This window comes from Myotis nattereri, assembly GCF_964212035.1.
Source record: "Myotis nattereri genome assembly, chromosome: 19".
In the NCBI taxonomy this organism is placed as follows: Eukaryota; Metazoa; Chordata; class Mammalia; order Chiroptera; family Vespertilionidae; genus Myotis; species Myotis nattereri.
The window spans coordinates 14,763,821-14,790,079 of record NC_138095.1 but is presented as its reverse complement, the minus strand read 5'-3'; the positions used below and the strand labels follow the sequence as shown (position 1 = coordinate 14,790,079).

General features: G+C 49.9%; 1 protein-coding gene across 2 annotated transcripts in view; it reads right to left on the bottom strand.

Moving 5' to 3' along the window:
* Window positions 1-23,442, bottom strand: part of PKNOX2 (PBX/knotted 1 homeobox 2) — a 231,400-nt gene extending 207,958 nt beyond the window's left edge. For both annotated transcript variants that reach the window (XM_081114134.1, XM_081114135.1), the window contains exon 1: window positions 23,366-23,442. The gene's annotated coding sequence lies outside the window, so the exon portion shown is untranslated. The remainder of the gene's footprint in view (window positions 1-23,365) is intronic.
* Window positions 23,443-26,259: the final 2,817 nt, after the last annotated feature.

Genomic DNA, 26,259 nt, shown 5'->3' with positions numbered 1-26,259 from the left:
AGTCCAGGGAAGTGGACCTTTAAGAGCAATGGTGGTCATCAAAGGGCAGGGGCAGGGCACAGGGTGTCACCCAATGAGAGTGGACATGAGCTTCATGCCAAGAAACTCAGAGAGGACTGTAGACCACAGCAGAGCAGAGGCTGGGCTGCAAAAGGTTTGAAGTGCCAGACCAAGATGTTTGAACTGAATCCTGGAAGAAGCAAGAAACCACTGAAGTGAGCACACAGGCCCCTGTTTTGTACTGTGTTTTTGTTTTAATTTTTTTTGAGAGAGAGAGAGTGAGAAACATCGACTTGTTGTTTCACTTATTTATGCATTTATTGGTTCCTTCTTTTTGTTGTTGTTGTTGATACTCACCCAATGATCTTTTCCATTGATTTTTAGAGAGAGTAGAAGGGAGGGGGAGAGAGAAAGAGCAAAACATTGATGTGAAGGAGACACATTGATTGGTTGCCTCCCGCATGTTCCCCGACTGGAACTGGGGATAGAGCCTACAACCGAAGTACATGCCCTTGACTGAAATTGAACCCAGGACCCTTCAGTCTGCGGGCCAATGCTCTATCCACTGAGCCAAACCAGCTAGGGCCATTGGTTGTTTCTTTTATGTGCCTTCACTGGGGATTGAACCTGCAACCTTGGCATATGGGGATCACACTCTAACCTACTGAGCCACCTGGCCAGGTCCAGAGCACCGTGTTTTGAGAGAATTAATCAGGCAATGATTTGCAGACTGAATTGGAAGTGGGAGGCACAGGAAGCGAGGAAACCAGAGAGAAGGCAATTGCCATAGTCCAGGCAGGAGGTGACAGTGTCTGACCTGGGGGCGGGGGGGAGGAGGGGGCCGTGGTAGTGAGAATGTAGTGACATGCCAGGCACAGAGAAGGATGGGAGGACAGCCTTGGCCTCTGAAAGGTTATAGATTGGCTGATCACTTATTTATTGCCCTAACCTGGACACTTTTAAGAGTGAAAAGAGAGTCATTACAATTACATTGGGACAAGACAAACAGGACTGTCTGGGGCAAACTGGGGTGTATGGGTTTCTCTAGACCAGAGAGTGGAGGAGAGGGAAAGGAGAGGTGGGCTTTGAGGGTTTAAGCCTGCAAGACAGGGGAATGTAAGAGTTAACAGGAGCAGGTTGGAGAATGGGGCAGGGAGTAGCACAGAGCAGCAAAGAAATAAGGGAAGAACAGAGTTCGAAGCAGATTTTGAATTCTTTGAAGACAGAACTCAATATCTGAATTATTACACAGACATTTGCCAAACTGACTTGGGACAATGAAGACCTGTTAAATGTCAGGGAATAAGAGACAGGGGTACCCCTCTGCCCCTGGCTTTGTGAACTTCAACAGACGTGCCTCTTGGTGAGTTTGTCCCCATGGCCATCTGTCACCCAGGGAAGTCTTCATGAACTGGTGATTCTAACGTGCACTAGAAGCCTAATCGGGGCATCGGCGTGGCCAGCACTGACAGGGGACTCGGCAAATCCTGCTCCGAGCAGGATAGAAGAAACAGGGATCTAAATTTACCCCTGCCCCTCTTCCCCGCTAAAATGCAGAAAATGAAGCCAAAAGAAAGAGGAACTTCAATCTAAGAAACCAAGAGAGCAAAGTGCAGCCCTCCCCTGCCCTGAACTGACGGGGACTTTTCTGTGCAAGAGTCTCTGATCAACATAACTTCTGCTGTGTCCCATCCAAGATGAAGATTAGCACCCAGGATCAGCACTCAGAAATCTGAGGACTTTCCTACAGACTACCGGGCCGCTCCCTCCAGCCAGGACTCTATTATTCCGGGCTCACGCCCACACTTCTGTAGCAGACTTAGAGGCTAGCCGGTCGGGTAGCATAACCTGGTCCAGAATAGGATCCGACAGAGCTCCAGTGACCCAGAAATCTGAGGCAGAAACGAAACATTGGCTATGAATTATCCAGGAACCTGTGGCTGCAGTTACTTGATAAAACGAACCTCGCTAAGAGTGTTGATTACTACAGAGTTAACAAGACAGGGATTTGGGGCCGGACAGTTGCCTGGCTCAGCACTTCTCCTTGAGCTGTGGAGAATTTGGTCCCAATCCTCAGAAAGGGTTCTTGCTTGGAACCTCCTGATGGATCCACTCCACAAGTCTCCTCACTGATCTGGCACCACCAGCATCATGAAGGAAAGACGATGCTGTGGTTTGCAGTGGCCCTCATCCTTTTCTCCACTGCATACACTCACAGTTGCAGCAAGCTCTTTTCAGTCGTGACGGATCCTTGCAGCAATGAGTCCTCCTGGGGACAGGGCACCCCTGAGTGAGTGATCTATCAGGACAGTCTGAGGAGTGGCAGTCTCTTGCGAAAGCCTTTCTACCCCGTCCACCCCCGGTGAGTTGCTAATGCACCCCAAAAAGAAAAGTAGTTCTCACTCTCCCCCCCCCACACCCCTTGACACTTACTGGACAGAAAACAAGAACTCAACTTACAGATCAGGAAACTTACCACATACACCTCACTTCCTATGAATACCTACCAGCTGCACACACCGCCTCACACACTCGCCTTCATTTCCTCACCTCTAAATGGGAGTGGTGATAATAAAAGCCTGTCTCCAAGGGCTGTTGTAGGATCAAATGAGGCAATAAAAGTGTCTCCAACATAGTAGGAACTTAACAAATGTTTGTGTTTTAGTTCAACTGACATTTTAACAGTGTGATTAGTGCTGCCATGAAATTGATATTTTCTAATTAGTGGATATTTTCTCTGCACAAGGCTCCAAATATGATTCTCTGCTATAAACTTTGTGTGTCCCCAAAATCCATATGTTGAAATCCTAATCCCCAATGTGATGGTCTTTGGAAATAGGGCCTTTGGGGGATAATTAGTCATGAAGGTGGAGCCCTCATGAATGGGATTAGTGCCCTTATAAGAGAGGTCCCAGAGAGTGAGGTTACAGCAAGTAGTCAACTGTCTACAAAGCAATAAATGGTCCCTCAACAGACACACTGAATCTGACAGTGCCTTGATCTTGGACTTCCCAGCCTCCAGAACTGTGAGAAATAAATGTATGCTGTTTATAAGTTATGTAGTCTGTAATAATTTGTTATACCAATCCAAAAAAAAACTAAGCAATTCTCCTTCATTATTCTTGTTCAGTAATAAAGCAGATGGTTGCCCCCATCCCCACCTGACCCAAGACCTTAGGAGTGGCCCCTTATCAAAAGGGAAAGCTAACATCATACTCAATGTTAAAAAACTGAAAGCTTTCTCCCTAAGACCAGGATAAGACAAGATGCCCACTTTCACCACTGCTATTCAACATTTACTAGAAGCTCCAGCCAGCGAAATTAGGCAAGAAAAAGAAATAAAAGACATTCAAATTGGAAAGGAAAAAGTAATGCAATTTCTATTTATAGATGACATGATGCTATATATATATATATATATATATATATATATATATATATATAGAAAATCCCTAAGAATAGACAAGAAAACAAATAGAACTAATAAACTAATTCCACAAAGTTGTAGGATACAAAATCATATGGAAAAATCAGTTGTGTTTCTATACACTAGCAATAAAAGCAATTCCATTTACAACAGCATCTAAAAGAATAAAATATCTAGGAACATGTGTAACTAAGAAGGTGAAAGACTTGTGCACTAAGAATCAAAAACATTGCTGAAAAAAATTAAAGAAGATCTAAGTAAATGGAAACACATCCCATGTTCATGAATAGGAAGACATAAGATGTCAATACCACTTAAAGCAACCTACAGATTCAAGGCAATCCCTATCAAATGGCTCCGGACAACTGGATTTCCATGTGCAAAGCAAGAAGCTAGACCACTACCTCAGACCACACACAAAAATTAATTCAAAATGGACCAACAATCTATGCATAAGAACTAAAACAATAAAACTTCAAAAAAAAATAGGGATAAATCTTCATGACCTTGGATTTGGCAATGATCAATGTCACCAAAACTACAAGCATAAAAGAAAACTACATAAATTGAAATTCACTAAAATTAAAAAACTTTTATCAAAAGACATTATCAAGAAAGTGAAGAGACAATCTACAGGATGGTAGAAAATATTTGTATATCAGGTATCTGATAAGAGTTTAATATCTAGAACATATGCAGAACTCCTACAAATCAACAACAAAAAGATAAATGACTCAATTTTATTTATTTATTTTTTTAAATATATTTTATTGCTTTTTACAGAGAGGAAGGGAGAGAGATAGAGAGTTAGAAACATCGATGAGAGAGAAACATCGATCAGCTGCCTCCTGCACATCTCCCATTGGGGATGTGCCCGCAACCCAGGTACATGCCCTTGACCGGAATCGAACCTGGGGCCTTTCAGTCCACAGGCCGAAGCTCTATCCACCGAGCCAAACCGGTTTCAGCAAATGGCTCAATTTTAAACTGGGCAAAGCACTTGAATAGATAGGTATCCATAGACAATATACAATGGCCAATAAGCACATGAAAAGATGCTCAACATTATTAGTCATTAGGGAAATGCAAATCAAAACCACAATAAGATACTACTCCACACTTAGAAGAATGGCTATAATTTAAAAAGAAAAACAGAAAATAGCAAGTATTGACAAAGAGATGGAGAAATTGGAACCTTTGTGCTTTGCTGATGTGAATGTAAAATGGTGCAGCCATGATGGAAAACACTTTGGCAGTTTCTCAAAAATGTAAACATAGCCCTAACCAGTTTGGCTCAGTGGATGAAGCATCGGCCTATGGACTGAAAGGTCCCAGGTTCGATTCCGGGCAACGGCATGTACCTTGGTTGCGGGCACATCCCCAATAGGAGGTGTGCAGGAAGCGGCTGATCTCTGTTTCTCTCTCATCAATATTTCTAACTCTCTATCCCTCTTCCTTCCTCTCTGTAAAAAATCAATAAAATATATATTTTTAAAATGTAAACATAGAATTACATATGACCCAGCAATTCTGCTCCTAGGAATATACCCAAAAGAACTGAAAATTGGGACTCAAACAGATATTTGTACACCAATGTTCACTGTAGCATTATTCATAATTGCTCAAAAGCAGAAGCAACCCAAGTGTCCATCAACAGATGAATGGATAAACAAAATGTGGTATATACATACAATGGAATATTATTCAGCCATACAAAGGAAATTCTTAGATATGCTACAACACAGATGAACCTTGGAAACATGCTAAATGAAACAGCCAGACACAAAAAGGCAAGTATATTACAATTCCACTTTTATGAAATATGTAAAAGAAGCAAATTCATAGACACAGAAAATAGATTAGAGATTACTAGGAGCTGAAGTGAGGGCAAAATTGGGAGTTATTGCTTAATGAGTACAGAGTTTCCATTAGGGTGATAAAAAAAAGTATTGGAAATAGATATGGTGCTGTTTGCACAACATTGTGAATGTAATGAATGCCACTGAATTGTACACTTAAAGATGGTTACAATGGCAAATTTTATTGTATATATTTTAGCACACTATAAAAGGACAGTAGAAAGATAGGGTGCAATTATTTAATTTCCCATGTAAAGCTAAATTGAACCAGATAGCCTAATTAAAGAAAAAACAATAGATTTCTTTCAACCTGAACTCAATAGCTATAAATGCACATGAGCTTTGCAACAGCCTCTAGTCAACTAAGTCTCAGGGCCACTGGGCACAGAGGACACTGAACAAACTCCAGGAAGGAAGGACCAGGGATGCTACTTGCTTTCTTCAGAGGTATCCACAAATGGAGTGGGAATCCTCCAAAATGCATACACTCAACTAATGTTTATTGAGTACCTATTATGTGCCAGGTACTGCACACACAATGGAAAATAGTGAGCAACCTGCCTGGGGAACTTGTACTTGGACTGTCCTCTGAGATCTGAGTACAAGTGGCCTGGAGCCTTGGACTGTGCTCATCCATCAGGATGTTTTTCTTTATGGTTTGTTCTGGGTTTCAAGTGAAAGGACTATGGGGATGTAAGAGCATGATACAGGTGTGTTACTATTATCTACACTAATAAAAGACAAAGATGCTAATTGACCATACCTTCGCTATGCCCCAAGCCACGCCCCCAGCCAGTCAGAGCAACTATATGCAAATTAACCCAACCAAGATGGCAGATGGCAGCCAGGGAGCTGGAGCAAGCAGAAGGCTTGGTTGCCCAGGCGATGGAGGAAGCCAAGCTTCCCGCCTGCCCTGAGCTGGCTGTGGCCTCCGCTCATGGCAACAAACTTTTAATTATAGAAGACAAATAAATCCCAGATACCTGCTTCCAGCCAGCCTCCACTGGGAGCTTGGGTGGCTGAGGGCTGTGGCAAGCCTGCAAACAGCCATCAGCCCCTCACCCGGGCTGGCCAGGCACCCCAGGGGGGAACCCCAACCTGACGGGGCTGTGGCCAGCCTGCAAACAGCCATCAGCCCCTCAGCCAGGCTGGCCAGGCACTCCTATATAAAAGGGTAATATGCAAATTGACCCTAACAGCAGAACAACTAGGAATGACTGGTCACGATGACACACACTGACCACCAGGGGGCAGATGCTCAATGCAGGAGCTGACCCCTGGTGGGCAGTGTGCTCCCACAGGGGGAGCTCTGCTCAGCCACAACCCAGGCTGATGGCTGCCAGTACAGCGGTGGTGGTGGGAGCCTCTCCCACCTCCTCAGCAGCGCTAAGGATGTCCGACTGCAGCTTAGGCCTGCTCCCTGCTGGCAAGTGGACATCCCCCGAGGGCTCCTGGGCTGCCAGAGGATGTCTGACTGCCAGCTTAGGCCCAATCCCCCAGGGAGCGGGTCTAAGCCAGCAGGTGGTCAACCCCTGAGGGGTCCCAGACTGCAAGAGGGCACAGGCCGGACTGAGGGGATCCCCCCACACACACACAGGTGCACAAATTTTTGTGCACTGGGCCTCTAGTCATAATATATGTTGTTGTTGTTGTTATCATGCTAGGGGTTATTAGATCTTCTTGGAAGAATCCAGCTGAGCCACCACCCAACTCAAGGCCAGGAAAAGCAATCTTAGTTTGGATTCCTGAGTGTGGGGAAAAGGGGTCCCAAGGGGAGAACAGGGAACACATCAACACGTGCAAAGTTCCAGAGACTCAGGTCCCTACCCCATAAGGAGCCCAGAACTGCGGGCTCCTCTCCCCTGGGCCAGGCTGGCTTTCCCCCTTCCAGGCTGCTTGGCTCGAAACCCTACCACAAAGTAGGGTCTTTGCTCATCATCTTTCTACACACATGCCCTTGTTTAGGGTTCCCCTCTCTCTGCCTATTCAATCCTATCCAACATGGCGTGGCTCATGCAAGACAGGATTTCTAAAAGAAAAAGTTCAAATGCAGGTGGGTCTGGGTTCTGATCCAGTCTCACCAACTGCGTGGCCTGGGCCTTTGCCTTATATAAAAATGGGACTGGTCATACCCACATTCCAAACCTGCTGTAAGGTCATGTGTCACTCCTTCCATGAAGTCTCCCCTGATCCCTCCAGCCCCCCTTGATCTCTCCTTCCTCTGAAAGCCTCACTCTCATTAGTGCCTCTCATCTGGTAATGAATCCTCTGTGTCCTCTAACATCTCTTATGATAAACCTCTCTCACTTATTGTTATGTAACTCCTCGAAAATCATTTAACTTTCACTCCAACTGTAAGCTCCTTCACGTAGAGGCCAAATTGTAGCCTCTTTTGTCTCCCCTCCATGGTGGCCAGCACACAGTGGGTGCTAAATACATTAAAATACATTTGAGCAAATGGAAGATCTACAGGCAACAGAGGAAAGCCCCACAGGAAACAGACACATTCAGCTCAGAGTAATAGCCCATTCATGCTCTCTGCTCTGGATGAAACCATTCCCTGCCCACACTTAATGAACACTCCATTCATTGAGTGAATGAAATCTGCTGATGCCCCAGCTCATTAAGGTCAATTGTAGTGTGGCTAATCCAGGGAAATAGTTGATCTGAAGAAAATGGCGTCGTTTTGTGAATTAGAATGTCTTTGAAATGATTTTATCATCTTAGTTTCATTTGAACATTAAAAGTTCATGTAAAATTTAATTTAAAAAAGAGTCAATGTCCCATGAGCACAGCTCACCCTCCACTGGGGAGAGGTGGCCCAGGAGGAGGCTACAGTGGCAGGACCAGAAACTGACACTTCTTTGCATTAGTCCCCACATTAGACCCCAAGTATGAGCGTCATAATCATTTCCTGTGGGCTGACCTTGACAGAGACTGACAGCTCATTCACTTCACTTCTGAGTGCTGGGAGACATGCATGTCTGCCTGTTGGTGAGCACCTGCCACCTTTACCAACATCCCGAAAGACGGCCCCAAAACGTCTCACAGGTGCTGAGCAGTAACAGAGATCTTGGAATGAAATTACAGCTCCTCAGGCCATGTGGCCCCATGAGCAGAATTCAAGGAAGCCAGAGCCCTGTGGCCACCCCCGACACACACCGACTGTCACCCCCACCCTCCAACTCCCAGGAAGTTAGAATCCACAAAGCAACCCCCCCAAAAAAAACTTTGTAGCCAGAGTTCTGTAGTGAACCCCAGAGGCCTCGGTTCTCATCCTGGCTCTGTGCTACGTGATCTTTCAAAGCCCCTTGACCCTCTGGGCCCCTGTTTACTCAGATGTTAAATGAGAAGGTTATTTGAAGACCAGCTGGTTCCTTCCAATTCCAACATTCAATGAGTCAGCTTCAGAGGATCAAAAAAAAGCATCTCTGAATGACCCTACCAAATCATTTCACAAGCAGCTCTCCACACACATTAGCTGGGCTCTTACTTTGTGCAAGCATTGTGTTGGATTGCAGTACCAGAAAAAAAAAGAGACATCATCTGATCATTATTGGAGAAAGATAAAGGGGACCAGGAAGAGCCAAGGATGGGAGAAAGGGATTTCATTTCTGATGGGGCCTTCAGGGAAGGCCTCACTGTGAGGGTGACATCAGAGAGGATATCTAGAAAAACCGAGGGAGTCGGCCAGGCAGGTACCTAGGGAAAGTGCTCCAGGCAGAGGGGACAGCACGTGCAAAGGCCCTGAGATGTTCCAGTTAGCACAGGGAGGGAAGATGGTGACAGGAGTTGAACTAGGAGGTGCAGGTTCACCCATGTAAGGACTTTGGCTTTTATTCCCTTATAAATTCAAATCATTAACGCTTTCACAAGAAAGAATTCGACACTGTTCACTTATAGGATGAAGGCAAAGTTCCTTTTCCATTTGTTCAGTTTACTTCCCTCTCTCCACCATGGACCCGCAATCTAGTTATGATTTTTATTATTGCCTTCACCTGGGGCAAAAGACTGAAGCTTGGCGATATCAGGCCTCTAGCCAGACCTTAGCCTGGTCTCCATCTCAGAATCTCACACAGGCTCTCCCACCTCTCCCGAAGGTACAGTGTCCAAGCTTCTCTAAGCTGCCGCTCTGTGATCACACTGCCCCTGTCACTCTGCCCCAGCCCCTTGCCATCTATCAACCACATCCTCTCTCCCAGGGCCTTCACACCTACTGTTCCACGCCCTCCCCGCTTCCCCCCTCAGCCCCCCACTGGAATACCCTTCCCTCTGGCTCTCCTCGCTTATGTCCTACTCTCCCTGTAGGTCTCAGTGCAAATATCACTTTCTCAGAGACTTCCCTGCTTTCTCAAAATAAAATCTTCCTGCTAATGCTCTCATAGCTTTAGGTGCCTCCCGTCAACACTCTGCATGCTCATATTTCTTTGTCTGACTTTTAAAAAAATAATGCCTCTCTGCTCCATCCAACTGTGAAATCTTTCAGGATAGAGGTTACATCTGTTTTTGCTCACCTTTCTGTCCCTATCCCGGGAGCAGGACAAGGCCTGGCATACACTCAAGCTACCGATTAAGACTTGAAGGCCAACTGAAAGAATGAATTCGTGCCCCAGGCCTTCTAGGGGCACAAGGTGGGCCAGCTCAGGGCTCTTTGGCGGGCTCCGTGCGTGGAGTGTGACAAGAGCCATGAGCTAAGCGGGGCAGGGCTGGAAGGGGAAAGGACCTGAGCCCACAGAGCTCCTGATGCCACACCAGGCCCTTTACACAAATTATCTCATTTCATTGTCATGGCCGCCACTAGAACTGAGAATGACATTCCATCTTACAGCTAAGAGAACAGGCTCAGAAAGAAAGTTCCTATAAATGTATCTGAGGTCAGACTTAAGTCTTTCTGATTCAAGATCTACGCTCTTTCCACTCTGCCCCAACGGCTTGGCCAGGCAGTTTCCAGTCCAGCTCGGCACTGATTTCCTGCATGACCTTAAGCAAGTTTCTGCCCCTCTCTGAGCTTCAATTTATATATATATATATATATATATATATATATATATATTACAGAGGTTGTAATACATGTCCTATCTAGTTCTGAGACTTCATGCCTCTAAGATGCTATGCTTTTAAATGTATAAAATCAAATAATGGGTACTAAAGTACTAGCTCAATGTCAAACACATAGTAGACACTTCACAGATGTTCATGTCCTCCCTCCCTCCTTCCTTCATCCCTCCTCACTTCCATCCTTTCTCCCTTCCTCCTTCCCTCCTCTTCTCCCCAGCTCCCTGTTTCAGAGACTCTGCCTCCTATCCCTCCTTGAGGTCGCCTGTGCTGGCTGGCTCTTCCAGGAGACCCCCAGCACTGCCTCCCCACTGTCCCGGACATGGCCTCGCTCTGACACTGTCCCCAGCCTGCAGTGGTCTCAGCCAGCCATTCCAGCTGTGCCCCCAGAGAGGCTCGGGGTCTTCCCGCCTCCTGAAGGGGGACTTTGGTCTCCGTCCAGCACTGTGAGGAGTGAGAAGGAAATGACAGGAAAGGGACTCACATATACGAGTACCTTCCAGAGGCCAGAGACTAGGCCAGGCTCTGTGCTGTGTGATCTCATTGAACCCCCTTGCCAAGAGCCATGGCGAGTTCCAGTTCACAAAAAGGAAGAGCCTAAGGCTCAAAGAGGTTGAGAAATTGCACATCCAGCAGGCAGCTGAGGCTGCACTTTCACCCCTACCTGTCCCATCCAGGTACATACCCCTTTGCCAGCCCCACGGTGCCCAAACCTCAGCAAGGGCCTGTTCTGCACCGCGGCCATTCCCTTGAGCGCACCTTTCTTTTCATACCCATGTAACTTTGGATTAACAGCCTCAGTGATTTAAGTCCGTCAAACTCTCTGGCCACTCCCTCCCGCCTCTCCACACTGCCCCCTCCAAAGCACCAAACTGCAAAATAAGCACGAACTGCCCCCAGTGTTTCTGAAGAATGGCATGGCTGGTACTGAGGAAGAAGAGTGAGCCTTTCCTCCCTAGTTCATGCTGCTGAATCCAGAAATCAGACTCGGGTAAGATGTGAAGGTCACCAAGTACTCCCAGATATGATCAGGGCCTTAGCTGGGGCTGCAGGAAGAATGGAGAAGGGGTGCCTGCTCTTTCTAAAGGCCCCTCCTGGAAGCTATGCCCTCAAGGAGTATGATGGTGACGGGGGAGCAGGGTGTGTGTGGGGACAGCGTCAGCCATGATCTCTGAGGCACCCTGGACGAGAAACAGGTGAGAGCAGAAACCCCGGCAGGATTTTTCTGGCTCGCACTGTCTTCCTCTTGCCTGTTCTGTACTTGTCTGGGATGGAAAGGGAGACCCCGGTTGGAGAGATTGGTCAACTCTCTCCCTGGGAGGGACCTCATCTAAGGACCAAAACTCCAGGATGCTCTCCCAGACCGCTGAGGGGGTGACACTCCCCCATCACGCTCCCCTGACTTCCTGGACTCCTCCATGGCCCTGTCATGGTTTCACTAATTACTTATGAACTTGAATCCTGCCTCCCCCACAGTCCGTGAACTGGCAGGAAGCCCGGCTGTCCAGTGCACAGTCGTATCCCAGTACTTCTGCAGGGTCTGACACATAGAAGATGCTCAATAAAAATCAACCAAATAAACATTACCAGTGGGGAAGAACCCAAGGCCTGGCTCAGGCTGATGGGACCTGGCGGCCACACACACCAGGCCCCAGGTGGCCCCCGCACTGGATTAGATGAAAAACGTGAGAACAGCCATTGGCACATGGTAGGCACACAATGCAGGTTTGTGGACTCTGCCAGAATGTGGTGAAAACCCAGAGGGTGTGGTTCCTACCCCGGCTGTGGGGCAGTCACGCAGGTCAGATTTTTATTCATCACTCAGTGAGTATGAGGGGTGTATGTCTGCACGTGTGCTCCACTTTAATAAGAATCATAGGGTCTGTGCCAACCAATTTTCTCCCCACGTATTACATGCCAGACACGGTGAAGGCGCTTCATTTGTGTGTGTATAATGCGCATGACACATCCACATACATTAACTTCCATAGCCCCAATGGCACTATTACCATCATTTACTGATGAGGGAAAGTGGGGCCAGCTATTAAGGTCATCCAGTGAGCATACGGCTGAGTCAAGTCTCAAACTCAAGCCTTTGGCTTGTGCTGCACAGGTTCCAGCACACCGCAAAGGAGCCTCCACAATCAGGGGCCTTGCTCAGCTACCCAAACACCACAGAGCTCAGCAAATCCTTCTCCCTCAATCTCTGAGCGAGCCTGTGGCAGCCGTCCCCTCTTCCCAGGAAGAGTCCTGCTCTACATGGTTTGGGGGGAGGGGGGGTCTAGCCCCATGGCTCTGTGCAAAAGGAATGCCAGACGGTTCCCCTCTCCCCTGCCACACTTCCCAGCTAAGGGCACTCCCCAGAGGACTGAAGTTCTCCTTCCACCCCTGCCTTCCAAATCCGATGGAAAGACTGAGAAGTATTCAGGAGACCAGATGTCCAGCTTGGAAAGGGGCTTTCTTGACAATGTGGAAGTCAGTGGGAGGTAGCAGTCTCAGCATCTCATGGCCACTCAGCAGCTCTGAAGGATGCGGGTGCCCCTGAGGAGAGCTATGCCCAGCAAGGAGCAAATCACTTTCCCTGGGAATGGCCTCCAGGGAAGGTGGAGGGGGGAGGGAATCCATAGAGCTCCTGGCCTTTTCTCCAGATCACACCAGTGAGGAATGCCCCAGGGGCTGCTGTCCTGGGTGAGCCTAGCCCTCCCAGAGCTGAGAGAGGCACCATGAGCAAGGAGCTCCCATCGAGGCAGTAGGGCAAGACCACCACTTCTACACAGGCCACAGGAGAGCGGTGGCACTGAACCTCCATGCTACTGGGCTCTCCTACTCGATTTCTGTCCCCGTGTCCTCAGGCCTGAAGGACTCAGAAGGGCCCCTCTCACCTAATCAGAGTGAGGCAGGCCCTAGTCCACTGGGCTAAGCGTCCCTTGGTGCTCCCCACCGTCTCCAGATTTGTGGTGCTCGGGAGCCTGGACCACACACTTTAGCATGTACTCACAGCCTAGTAGACCTGGAGGGCCTTGAGGACAATCTCGTCTAACCTCCTGCTGTATAAAGTGACGATGCTACAACCCAAAGACGTTACAAAAGTGTCTGAGTCACGCAGCTTTTCCCTTGGATGTTATCTGTTTGCGCTCCTGATGAGATAGCGTAGTTCCCAGAAGACAAGGCCCTAGCCCCGCACAGCCCATGACCGGGCATTCATGAAGAGGGGGGCTCAGGCCACGCTGTGGACGGGTAGATGCATTACCGGGAAGGGCTCAGGAGTGCGATCAAGCACCTATGCCTGTGGGCCCTGGGCACACCCCCCGAATCTCTGGGCCTTCTTGCTTCTGATCTGGAACTAGAACCCACAACCCACAGGGGGCACCGCCTCCCTGAGAAGGGCAGAAGCAGCCCTGGACTCCACAGCTCAGCACAGGCCTTGGGCTAGAGCAGCACAACGACAATGAACTGCCTGAGAGAGGACAGTTGGAGGAAGCTCTAGGGTGGGGCTGTCTGCCAGGACTGTAAGCAAGAGGACGATGGGTGCCAACCCCTGGGGACCTTCTCCTTACCCCAGGCTCCTTACCACTTGGGCTGCACTGCAGCTCTGTCACCACCAGCCACTGCCATTACCCACCTCCGTGCCCAAGTCTGCCGCCACGCCACCTCTGCGCTGGCCAGCCCACCCCACCTATAACTGAAGGCTTTGTGGAAGAAAAATATAGATCCTCTAGGTTTTCGTTTCCATAACAGCTGAAAACTTTCCACAGAGTCTGCCAGACAAAGATATGGGTAATGGGAAGATGTGTTCATCTGGTTCCTTTAAAGAGATTCTGGGGAGACGAATAGTGGGGCTCAGGGCACAGCAGCTCTCAGAGCTCAGCAAGGCACTTCCTTTGTCTCCAAAGGCTAAAGAAAAGCCCGTAGTTGTGACAGGGAGACCTGGGCTACTTTAATTAACACGCTTCCCCGTGAACAGGCAGACACTTCGCATCCCCTTCCAAGACCCACCACTCTCGCTCCTCTCATTTGTGAAATGATATGACAATGTCCATTCCACCTGCTGCACAAAGTTGACAAGATCAGACGAGAGAGCGCATGAGAATGTGCTTTATTAGGGAAGAAAACTAACATCCACCATGAGCTTACCACAAGCTACGCAGTTTTAGATAGTTTCTTCAGTACTCCTATGGGCTCTATGTCATTATCATCCTGACTATAATACGAAGAAAACGGAAGCTCAGAGAAGTTAAGTGATGTGCTGAAGGACACACAGCTTAGCAGTAGTAGGACCAGGGTCAGGATGGATAATCTGACACCCTAGCCCAGCCGTGGGCAAACTACGGCCTGCGGGCCGGATCCGGCCTGTTTGAAATGAATAAAACTAAAAAAAAATAAGACCGTACCCTTTTATGTAATGATGTTTACTTTGAATTTATATTAGTTCACACAAATACTCCATCCATGCTTTTGTTCCGGCCCTCCGGTCCAGTATAAGAACCCATTGTGGCCCTCGAGTCAAAAAGTTTGCCCACCCCTGCCCTAGCCTGTATTACTTCTCCCAACACCACACCATCTAACAAAGGAAGCCAACATCGCTTTGTAGAAGAGGCCAGTGAATCTTCAGACTAAAAATGCTACCGCCATGTGTGGGGAGCAGCTATAGGGTTAAGCCTCGGACTGACCTGTTGGCAAAGTCACAAACAAGTCTCAGCTTAGAGGGCACAGTCCTCTTAAGCATAATTAGGTTTGACCTTATGAGGATCCCTAGATCTTACCTGGGAAGCTAACGGGCTGAGGGAAGTGCAGCAAGAACAAGAACAAAAACAAGTGAAATTCGCAAGAACAGTGTAAACAAGTGAAACTCACAAGAACAGTGTAACTTTGGTAACCACTACCTTGTTTACCTCTGACTATAAAATAAAGGCTCAGCTTGCCTCCGGATCTTTCTGTGTGGCCTCAGCCAGGCACAGGAAGATCCACAGAGACTAAAGAGAGCTAGAGAGTCCGTGTAAATCATTCTTTGCCAACTCCGTGCACACCTTTGGGAACCCCTGGACTGCTGGGGCTGGACCCCAGGAGCCATGGAGCCACTCCTATTGCTAGGACACATCTATTCACTCCAGGAAGTCAAGTCAAAGCCAAAGCCAACCCGCTCTACTGTCTCAAGACCCTACACCAGTGATGGCGAACCTATGACACTCATTTTTTTGGTTGATTTTTCTTTGTTAAATGGCATTTTAATATACAAAATATCAAAAATATAAATCTTTGTTTTACTATGGTTGCAAATATCAAAAAATTTCTATATGTGACACGGCACCAGAGTTAAGTTAGTGTTTTTCAAAATGCTGACACGCCGAGCTCAAAAGGTTTGCCATTACTGGCCTACACACAAGGGCGACCCAGGGGCCACGCCCTCACATGGTGCCTCTGCAGCTGTGTGTGTTCCAATGCCTGCCTGGGAGTGCTGCTGCAGGAAGGAGGGGTCAATGATTGCCCAGAAATAAAGCAGTATCATTAGGAGGAAACACAAGCCAAAGGGGCTCCTGAGAGCAACTTCAAGCTCCTCATTGGATAGGTGAGGAAACTGACAGCCAGAGATCAGTCACAGCCCGAGTCCACCATCCTCTGATGCCCAGTCCAAATCCCTGTACTCTCCACCATCTCAATCAACCACTGTAACACTGGTCAGCTTCATGGTCCCTGAGAGGGCTGGGGTGGGCCTATCTGCTCTCTTGGCTGAGGAAAAGCAGGGATAGTGTGCTGTAGTCAGGGGTGGATCCGTTTGCTTCATGCACTGTCATTAGCCTAGGTTCTACCCACTGGGAAGCAAGCATAAAATCCCCTCAGGGACCCCTCAGTGTTTGACAGAGGCCAGTCCCCAACAGGGAGGCCCAGGTGGCACTCCTGAGGCAGTGGTGGCCCAGCTGGCCCCCTGGCATGCTCAGAAAGGGCTGGTCTTCACTCTGGTTCAGGCTGCCTCAGCCATCCCTGTGAGCACTGCTGAGAGCTCACCTCCCCTTAAAGTCTCCCTGATTACCTACACACTGGTGACTCAGTAGCATCCCATCCCACCTGTCCATCCTCTGGTTAATGGCAACCTGTGCCTTTTTTCATGTCACCTCAGTGTGTCTGCATGCCATCTCGTATGTGTTTGTCCGCCCCCAAACAGCTGAGGACAGGCCTGTTTCTACCATAGACCAGCCAGAGTCTGCACGCATTGAGCAGCACCAGGCCTCCACGTCACCAGCTGTCTGTTCCACACTTGCTGATGGTGCCAGTGGCCTGCAAGAGGGCCAGGCCATGTCCCAGGAAAGCACAATGGAAGGGGAGTGGTAAGCTGGGTGGTCCAGCCGCTGGATGTTCAGTCCAACATAACAGGGAGGGGGTTCTCCAACAGTGATCGAGTCTCTCCTATGTGCCAGACACTGTGCTGGGGACTTTACATATGCTCACCTCACAATCCTTTGAGCTTTATACTTTTAGTTCCCACTTTACAAGGGGGAGGAGGGAGTTGGATCAAAGATGTTAAGCAACTTGTCTAAAGTCATCTGATTAGTAACTAGCAGAGCCAGGCTCTCAAGGGCAGTTGTATCTGATGCTAAGCCCATACTCTGTCTCCACAGCAGGCAAGCTCTTTGCGGACAGGGACTGGATGGTTACCTGTGCCTGTTCCATTTGTTGTTGCAGTTGTGTCCTCGATGCCTAGCACTGTGCCAGGCACACAGGAGACACTGAATCCTGGCTGGATGAAGGAACACCACGCTGCCTGTCCCCAGCAGGACGGGACAAGCCTGCGATGCCAGGTTCCTGGGCTCCACTTCCAGGAATCTTGGACAACTGTGTGTCCCTCCTCTCCACCTACAAAGGTCCCCAATATTAAAGTTCCTCCAAAGGCCTCCTGGAGCATGGATGGGTTTACTAGGCACAAGATGGGATTGGGAGTGGAAGCATAAGCTGAACCTAGGAGACTAGATCCTAACAGGGTGGGGAGTTTAGAAGTGTCCTCAGTGCCCTGTCACCTGGGCCACTCTTTGGCCACTCCCCAACCCTGGGGCCCCCTCAGACCCCCACTGCCTTGACTGAGCGGCACTGAAGTTGGCCACATTCCTATTAAGCAGAGAAACTAACAATTACGCCACCCAGCCCAGCTCCATCGGAACCCTCGCAGCCTGCTCGGGGCCCCAGGGCCAGCTGCTTTTTTCCACATTCCAGCCAAAAATAATACGAGAACGAAGCTGTTTGGTGGAGACTTAATCTAATCTTCATTGCTTCAGTTTTAAAATATCCTGCCTGGTTTAGGGTTTCTTATTACACACGGGGATGTGTTTTTAGTGAGATAGGTCTTAGCAGAAACGTCCTTCGTGTAATTAGAAACCCAGGCAGGCAGGGCCTGCGGTGAGGCTTCCAAGCCAAATAGCAGATCCCCCTGAAGACACGGCGTTTGCAGCGAGTTCACGCAGCAAGTTCTTCTCGAGGGTCTGGGGCTTGGTTCTCCCTTACTCCTGCAGGATCTGGTAGAAGGACTGGGCCTTCCCACTCTCATGGTTTCTCTTAACAAACTGGTGGTTCCTTCTACCCTCAACCGGGCTCTCACCTCCAATCAGAATGGAGACTAAGATGTTGCCCGTGACTGTAGGAGGAGGCTGTGTGGAGAAAAAAAATTATCCTAAGAAGTCCCCACAGGCAGAGAATTAAAGGCAAGCCTTTCACTGGAGCCACGTCTCCAGAATCAAGGCTGGCTTTGAAAAACCAGGCACAGGAGTGCAGAGTGTCCAAGGACATGCACTTTTGTAGAAGGGCCCGCTGTAAACTTCGTGGGCTTTCTGGCCCAGGATCTGCTTTGATCTGCCAGCGTGGAGACTGCTAAGCAAGGGTCAGGCAGCGGCTAGCTCTGGACCAGCGCCCATCCCCCCTAGCCTGACCAGATGTCACACACCAGTTGGTGCTCAGGCCTCCTCTTCCCCGTGACATAGAGAAGGGGCTGGATTTCTGATAGGTCAGATTCTGTGTTCATCTGATGCATGAAAGCCATTCCAGGTAGCACCATGGGGAACAAGCATTCCAGTTCCCCCAATGCAGCAACTTAATTGTCCCTCCTGATGAGGTGCAGGTGGTTTTTGGAATCACAGCAGGGTTTCCAAATTCTAGGATGTAAGGAAAGGCAGGAGGTCAACCCTTTCACGCAAGTCTTGCAACTCCTGAGAGTTATGGGGGAAGGCTGTGGAGCCAAACAGGGAAGGAAAACACACTGAGGATTCTGACTGCTGCTCAGAAGCCTTCCCTCTCATTCCCTTTGTTATTTGAGAGCACCCAGTACGATCCCTGCAGGATTCACTCAGGAGCCTCGGGAGCAGTGTGTGTGATACACTCATTTTACAGATGGAGAAACCAAGATCCAGAAGTTAAATGACCCACTGGAGTCCTGCAGCCAGACAGTAACAGGGGATAAAGCTGCCCGGCCCCCAAATTTCAGCCTAAACACTAGCTCAGCATGCTGACCTGCCAACCTTGATTATCTCCTTCCTCCATTCCCACCAGGTATTAGATCTAATTAAATTAGCAGATCCCCATTGCAACAAGCTGGCCAAGCAGCCTGGCCAGAACCCAGCCAGTGCGGCTCCTCCCTCTAAATTCTGCTTCTCCACAGAATTCAATCTTCAATAAGTCATGAATCTCATGTGAAGCGTTTTATGCAAAGTGTGGTGTGCTGGCTATAATCAAGGCTAACGGTGGCTCACGATGATTCATTTTCTCCCTCTCCATACTCTGATCTGCATTTTGTTTGATCAGACACTCTGGTTCCCATGCCGTCACCTCTAGCAATTGCATCACACGTTTATATATATCTCAGCATCGCAGGCCTTGTGCCACACAGTATAGGAAAAGGAAAACTTAGAACAGCATTTCTCACCTTCCTCAAACTAATTTAGAAAATGTGCTCCACATTAAATAAATCGGGAACAAAAGTCTGAAATTGGAGATAGAATGGGGGAGGGGGGTGCTAAATAAATAGCATGGAAATCTTGCAACATGTTGGAAGCCTATAAATTTTATAGGTTGTTTCTTTAATAAAAACAAATTCAATTGCTAACAACACAGTATTATTAAGCTGCTAACATTTAAAAATCTAATTTGGCCTGCTCTGCTGCTGTTCATGGTGCGTGTTGCATTCACCCAGAATAAGGAAGTCAGGTTGATGGGTTTGGTTTGGTTTCTGAACCAGGCTAATAGAAGCCGCTTTAAAACTCAGCCTTTTTGCTTTCTAGGCATGCCTTGGTCTTTAATGAGTTACAGCCCCACGTTGAAGATGGACATGGCAGAAAGAAATTTAACACACACTCTGGTACACCCATAAACATCAAGGCCAAGGGAGAGGAGGTATGTTTCCAGTTAAGCTAGAACTCCATGAATTCAGGATTCTCCACTCACAAGACAGTAATTCTCCTTATTTCATCACTAACTTACTTCAAATGTGTTTATACAATTTATTGCTACTGAACTTCCAGGCAACTGGTGTAGAGTTAATGAAACCCAGCTTGGAGAAGCTTTGAACAACTAACCACAGTTTAAATGGTTATGACATGCGGTCAAAGCCACAGCCCAGCCCCACTGCAGTTCCTGTGTTAGGACCTAGTCAAAAACCTTGTCATCTCACCTTTTGTGCCAAACAGATTGGAAAAGGGAAAAGTGCTGAAAAAATAGTTTTGCACGTTTCTTCTCAAGGTTTCCAGACTTTCGCCCTGACATTTTAGCGCATCTTACTTACTAAAGGCAAGACAGAGCCCCTCCCCCAGTCCCCAATATTTTAGTTCACGTTTGATTTGACAGCCAGTTGAAATCCTGAAATCCAGTTGGAGTTTAATTGAATTGGGTCAGGTCTATATAAAGCAATGTTGAGAAGGGGTTTATGGGGGAGGGACCAAGCAACATCTGAAGTCAGACTCAGTGAAAGTCCGAAAGGCAGGATAGGAATGTATAGAGGACACTGGACTGGAAAAGAAGGAAACGCATCTTTCTGAATTACTTGGACATTGATTTTTATTCATCCTCATTGTCGCACGGCGTCCTGCCCCAGCTCTGTCCCTGTGGGAACTCCAGGAGTCTCTCTCTTTTTAAACAGGCCCATTTTGGAAGAGTAAAGGGGAGGGACTGGACTCATCATGGCCCCACAATAAAAGCTCCTTTTGAAAGCAGCACTTTCATTAACTTAAAGCAATCTATAGACTTAAAAGCAGAGAGCAGTAAACTCCCAGAAAGGATCATAAAACAGCCAGTCTCGAGTCCGGTACACTTCAGTGCAATTTGCACGAGGCATTTTACTGTGAGCCTTGGCCGGCCCATCGCTCTCCAGTAACCCCCTGCCCCTTATTCTGAGCAGCGTCTCTTTCTCTCTCCGGCCTTTCATGCCTCCGGAGCTCACAAAGGAGAGGCGGAGACCCGGAGTCTCCGTGGGGTCACGGCTCCCTCCTGCACGCAGGCTCTCGGCGGGAGAGAGTGCAAGAATTCCAAGCCCGCAGAACAACAGCGCGGAGCTCCGCTCACAGCGCCCAGGCGGCCGCGGCCACTCGTGGGTCGCGGGTCTCCTGCGCCCCGGAATCGCAATCTGGCAGCCCCAGAGAGGGGGGCGAGGGGACGAGGGGACGGGTACGAGGGCTGGGAGGTTGAGCTCAAGATTGCGAGGAGGACATTTCAAACCTCCCTCCTGTGCACCGCCCTACACACTGCTTCCCTAGTTGGCCAGAGGGGTAGGGTAGTCTCTCTCCCGAGTCGGGACTTCTCTCTCCCGCGAGCTAGGCCAGAGCCTAGGTCCCGGTGCCGCTCGAATGAGAGATCCAGAGTCCAAAACAAGAGACCCCTCCCTTCCCCCAAGGCCCCGGCCTCCAGAAGGCCAGAATGGCAGAATAAGCGGGAGGTCTTGGGGTTAGGCTTCGCGTAATTTATCTTTTTGTGTTTGAACACCATCATTTTCTCAGTTTGGGGGAGGGGTCACCTAAATCTGTCTACAATACGAAGCTTTTGTCTTCCACCAGTTGGACAGCATTTTATATCCGAGAAGTTAACACGCTGGAGAAGTCCGGGGACGAGAGGGTGAGGGTAGGGGACCCCGAACTCCCCCCTTTCCCTGGCATCACATCGCTGCCGCGGCCCCGCGCGTGGGCTTCCGGGCCGGGCCGCGAGAAGCGCAGGCGGCGCCTAGGGGTCCAGAGCCCGCGACTCAAATCAGGGCGCCGGAGTTGAGTCCTCCCTGCCCTCGGCCACAGCCCGGACAACCCGTTGCGAGGCGGCACCTCGCTGTTGGCCCCCGGGGCGGGCCGAGGCCCCTGCGGGCGGGCAACCTGAACCCGCCCGGCCGTGTTCCGCCCGCAGACCCGGAGTGACTCCTGGAGCCCGAGGCGCCGCCACAGTCCTAGGATCCACCTAGAGCCCTGCGTGGTTACCCTGTCGATTCACCCAGAACGTCCCATCGATATGTCCGCTTCCCGGAATCTTTCTCCTAAGACCCGGTCCTGAGCGCCTCGAATCCTCTCTTCCAGATCCTCTTTCCGGGAGAAGCAGCAGAAATTCGGGGATCGCCTGCCATGGGTCGGATCAACTACTTTCATCGCCTACGTTAATGCTTTTCCACCCACGGGAGTGAAGACCAGCGCGCACGACCACCCCCAAATTTCAGTAGCCTCAACCCCGATAAAAATTCGTGATCCTGTGCCTAAATTCAAAAAACAAATAAAATGGAAAAAAAAAACACCCGTTTCTCCGACTCCAGCCTCAGATGTAACTCCAGGCCCCCAACTCCAGCCCCCAGCTCTGGCTGGGGTGTGGATTCCGCCCTTAAGCTACTCAGTGGCCCGTTCACGCTTCTAAAGTGAGCCTGGACCCTACAACCCAAACTCCAGCTTGGCCCGAACCCCTGCCCTAATTCAGGGCTGATGCACCACCACTCCCAGCCCTGCCGCACTCCCACCCCGAGCCCGGGTCTCCCTGCCGCGCAGGCTCCTCTAAGACCCCGAAAGGGAAGCCCGTTCCCTCGTTTCTTCTTCGGGTTCGGGAGCTGGGAAAGCCCGCACACCTAAGCCGAAAGAGACGCAAACTTTGCGCGGCACACTCCCGACCCTGCCCCGTCGCCCTCCGCTTTCCATCCCCTCTTTTACGAACTTACGCCCGGAGGGCTCGATCCAGGACTCTAACTCCCAACCTCGCAGTGGGCCCCACGCCTCAACCACCTCACCAAGGTCTCCCAACAATCCGTCCAGAGCCCGTAACCCTACAGATTATCGCTCCTTGCAGGGCCGCGGTCCCTAAACTGGCCCCAGGGATCCCAGTTTCCAGACTCGTGTTCCGAAGTCCCCCGGATTCGCCTGCAAAGCCCACTCGCCCAGGCCAGACGAGTCAGGCGGTGGCTCTGACTTCAGTCGCCCGGCCCGAGTCCGAGGCTGCTCCCGCTTCAAGCCGCTCAAAGGAGCCCCAGGTTGGTGGCGCCGGCAGCGCCGGCCCGAAGGGCGCCGGGAGCCGGGAGAAAGCGAACCTGGAGCCGGCCTCGCCGGAGGAGCGCCTGGCCCCGACCGGCCCGCCGCACAGGGCTCTGGCCAGCGCGCTCTCCCTGCCCTCGGCCCCCGCGCAGCTCCCCGCCCGCCGCTACGGGGCCTCGGGCCCGGCGGTCCTCCTCCCACGCGGACAATGCTCGCCCGGCCCCTGCCCTCCAAGGCTAGGCAGCGGCCACCGCGGGGCTGCGCGCTGGGCGGCCGGACGCTGGACCGCCTCCTCCCCAGCCTCGCCCGCTCCGCGTTCGCCGGCGCTTCCCCAGCTTCTCTCTGCGCGCTCCCTCCCCGCTCCCTGCTCCCTCCTCCCTGCCGCCTCCCTCTCTCCACCCGCTGCCTCCCTCGCTCGCTCGCTCGCTCGCTCTCCTCCTCGCCCTGTCGCAATGAATAATACTCCGGCTTGGGGACCGGAATAAAACACGCGCGCTCCGAGGCAGCCGCCCGCAGCCGCGCCGCCTGCAGAAGCTGCTCTGACATGGAAATGAATGACAGCTTACCTGATGCCAATCTTCATCAGACTGACACCGGCGTGACAACACAGCCTATACTTCCCAGCACTGCTCGGGACGTCAGCGCTCAGGGACCCGCCCCCGCCCCCCCCCCCACCTCTCCTTTCCCCACTCCCCCTCTCCCCACCCCCACACCCCCACCCGCTCGGCCCGGCGCTTTCCAGGCGGAGCCGCCGCCGGAGTGTCTCCCTCTGCTGGAGGCTTTTCCGAGACGCCCGGCGCGGGCCTGCTCCTGCGGGCAGGCGCAACACAGCGCGGGACAGAAAGCCTCAGGCTGGGGGGCTGCCTCGGACGTGGGAACGCAGAGGACCCCCAGAACCTCGGGAGCACTGCCCCTGCCCCCATGCCAAGCCCTCCTCAGGAGGAGTTCTAAGACATCCTGTACTGAGCGGACAGAGAGGCGGACCCCAAGAAAACTCAGAAATGACAAAACTCAAAACTGGCAAGAAACCCTTACCTCTACCTTCACTCCGCCCACCCACCCCCACCCCCCCTATCCCTGCCAGGCCGGCCTCATTTTTATGACTGCATTTGAATAATGTTCGTTACCCTAGCCCCAGAAAAGGTGTTCAGATGAAACTCCGGCGAGTTATTCCAATTCTTAAGACCTTTTTTTGCTGCGGGCGGGCTTCCCGGGGCGTTTGGTTCCCAGAGGGGGAGACTGTGTGATGGGGCGGGGCAGAGGAAGAGCTAAAAGGGTACAGAGGCTTTATCAGTAAATCACCTCTTTGCAAATACCAAACAAGCCTGTTCGGAGCACCGCTGTTTTCATCCTAAAAAGTCCCAGGTTTGGGGGGTTGGGCTGCCGAGGGAGACCAGCTGGGCTGTTTCAGCCTGGGCCTGCTGGGGTGGCTTCATCTCCTCTGGGGAGGACGTTAATATAAGTGCCTTCCAAGAGGAAAACCAGTGCAAGCATGTGCCTTCTTTCGTTCCAAAAGATTATAGTCCTACTAAGTGTTGGTGCAGGCAACCAGCACCTACAGATGGTGGCTTGCTCGCTTCACAACTCAGCACGTGGCCGGCGGCATAAAGGGACTAGAGGACCCTTTCTGCCTCCTTGAAATGTGCTCTGGGCTCCCTCCCCTTAGAGGAGCCATTCCAGCCACAGTCAGGCAGCCATTGATCCTCTGACCTCAGACCAGGCAGGGGGCCTGGATAAAGCCTAGACAAAGACACCGATGTAAGCAGGGAAGCACAAAGTGAAACCCAAGCTGGCCAGGTTTTCAGTGAAGAATCTGACCCCAGAAGTTGAAGGCTGCCCCTACCCTCTTCCCAGGCCTCTGGGTGACTCCTCATCTGCCCCCATCACCACCAGCAGGGTTGAGCCATTAGCATTTTATGGCTCAGAGGAGGCAACTATGACCTTTTTTGCATCACATCCCAGATACTAAATACTGTTTGTCCAGGTCCTCCCAGTCCCCCCCAAATTTAAACTCCAAAGGTGCTTGTAGAAGAAACTCTTCGCTGAGATTCTCCATTATAGACGAAGTTGGATCCTCTCACCTTCACGTAGAATCTCCAAAGACTTAACTAGGTGGATTTATGTCACCCCAGCCTCTGATCTGTGGTCAGAGACTCTGGCTCCTGACAGCATAATCGCTATTATATATTATACATTGTATAATAATATAATAATAATGAATGCACTTGCCCTTTTTATGTAGTTCAGAAGCAGCCAGATTCTCCAAACCAAAGGCTGGAGGTCAGGCTGCCATAAACTCCCAGAGGCAAGACCTCTTCAGAGGCAAGAGGGGGAGGGGAGATCCATTTGCCCCAGCCTGGGACCCCTGCAGAGAGGGTATTCTCTCTTTCCCAGGGCTCCCAGAGGGTGGCTGTAGCCTGCAGAGTCAGAGGGGAGAATCAGGGCTGAATGTAAATACTTAACCCCATCAGAGAGGTGTCAGGGAGCCATAAATAGTACTGCAGGCAACAGCCGTGCATCACTGATTCCCACTGTTCACACCCCTCATTTTCTGAAATCTGGTTTGGTGTCCAAATCTTTCTTGAATCAGGAGATCCAATGCCATGAGCTGTTAATTTTTGGAGTCTTTAAAACACTGTGATTTCTACTAATACCCTTTTAGTGCTTTAAAATGCACATAGTAATTTCTTAAAGTGTATCTTGTTTTGACTATTTTGTAATTTGCAAAAGCTTAAAAAAATTATCATCTAAAATGCTGTGTGCTCGTGCTAGAGATAAAGAGCAGAAGCTAAGGTGTTCACACTCAGCTCCTGACCGCAAGGAGCTTTCATTCTAACAGAAGAAGACAAAGCACTAATACATAAAACCTTCAATAATAATAATGCAAGAATCCAACAGTTGAAACAAGCTAGCAAATAATCAATGAACAAATGAATTCACAAAATGCCAAACTCCATGAGTTCCATACCTAAATGGCTCTGTCAGTGAGCCTAGAATTCACTTCAAATACCCTATAATCTCTCCCCATCATACTTCTGAGAATAAAGAAGAGGATGGAGAAGGGCCACATGTCACATAAGTCACCAACACATCAACATTAAAACCAAGCAGCAGTTCCTACCATCCTAGCCATCACTCTTAAATGTTGGTACTTCTAAGGCTTAGTTCTGGGCCGCCTTCTCACTTTATCTGCATTTGATTTGTCTTTAGTGTAAGCAGCCCACACCAGCCCAGGTTGTCTCCTCTGAGCTCTAGACATGTACAAACAATGGCCTGGCTAATACTGTCCATGTCACCCCACAAATAAAAATTTAAGACTTGTATTAGTCTGCTCCAGCAGCTGTAACAAAATATCACAGACTAGGTGGCCTAAAAAACAGACATTTATTTTCCCACAGTTCTGGAGCTTGGAAGTCCAAGATCAAGGTGCTAGCAAAATTGATTTCTAGTGAGACCTCTC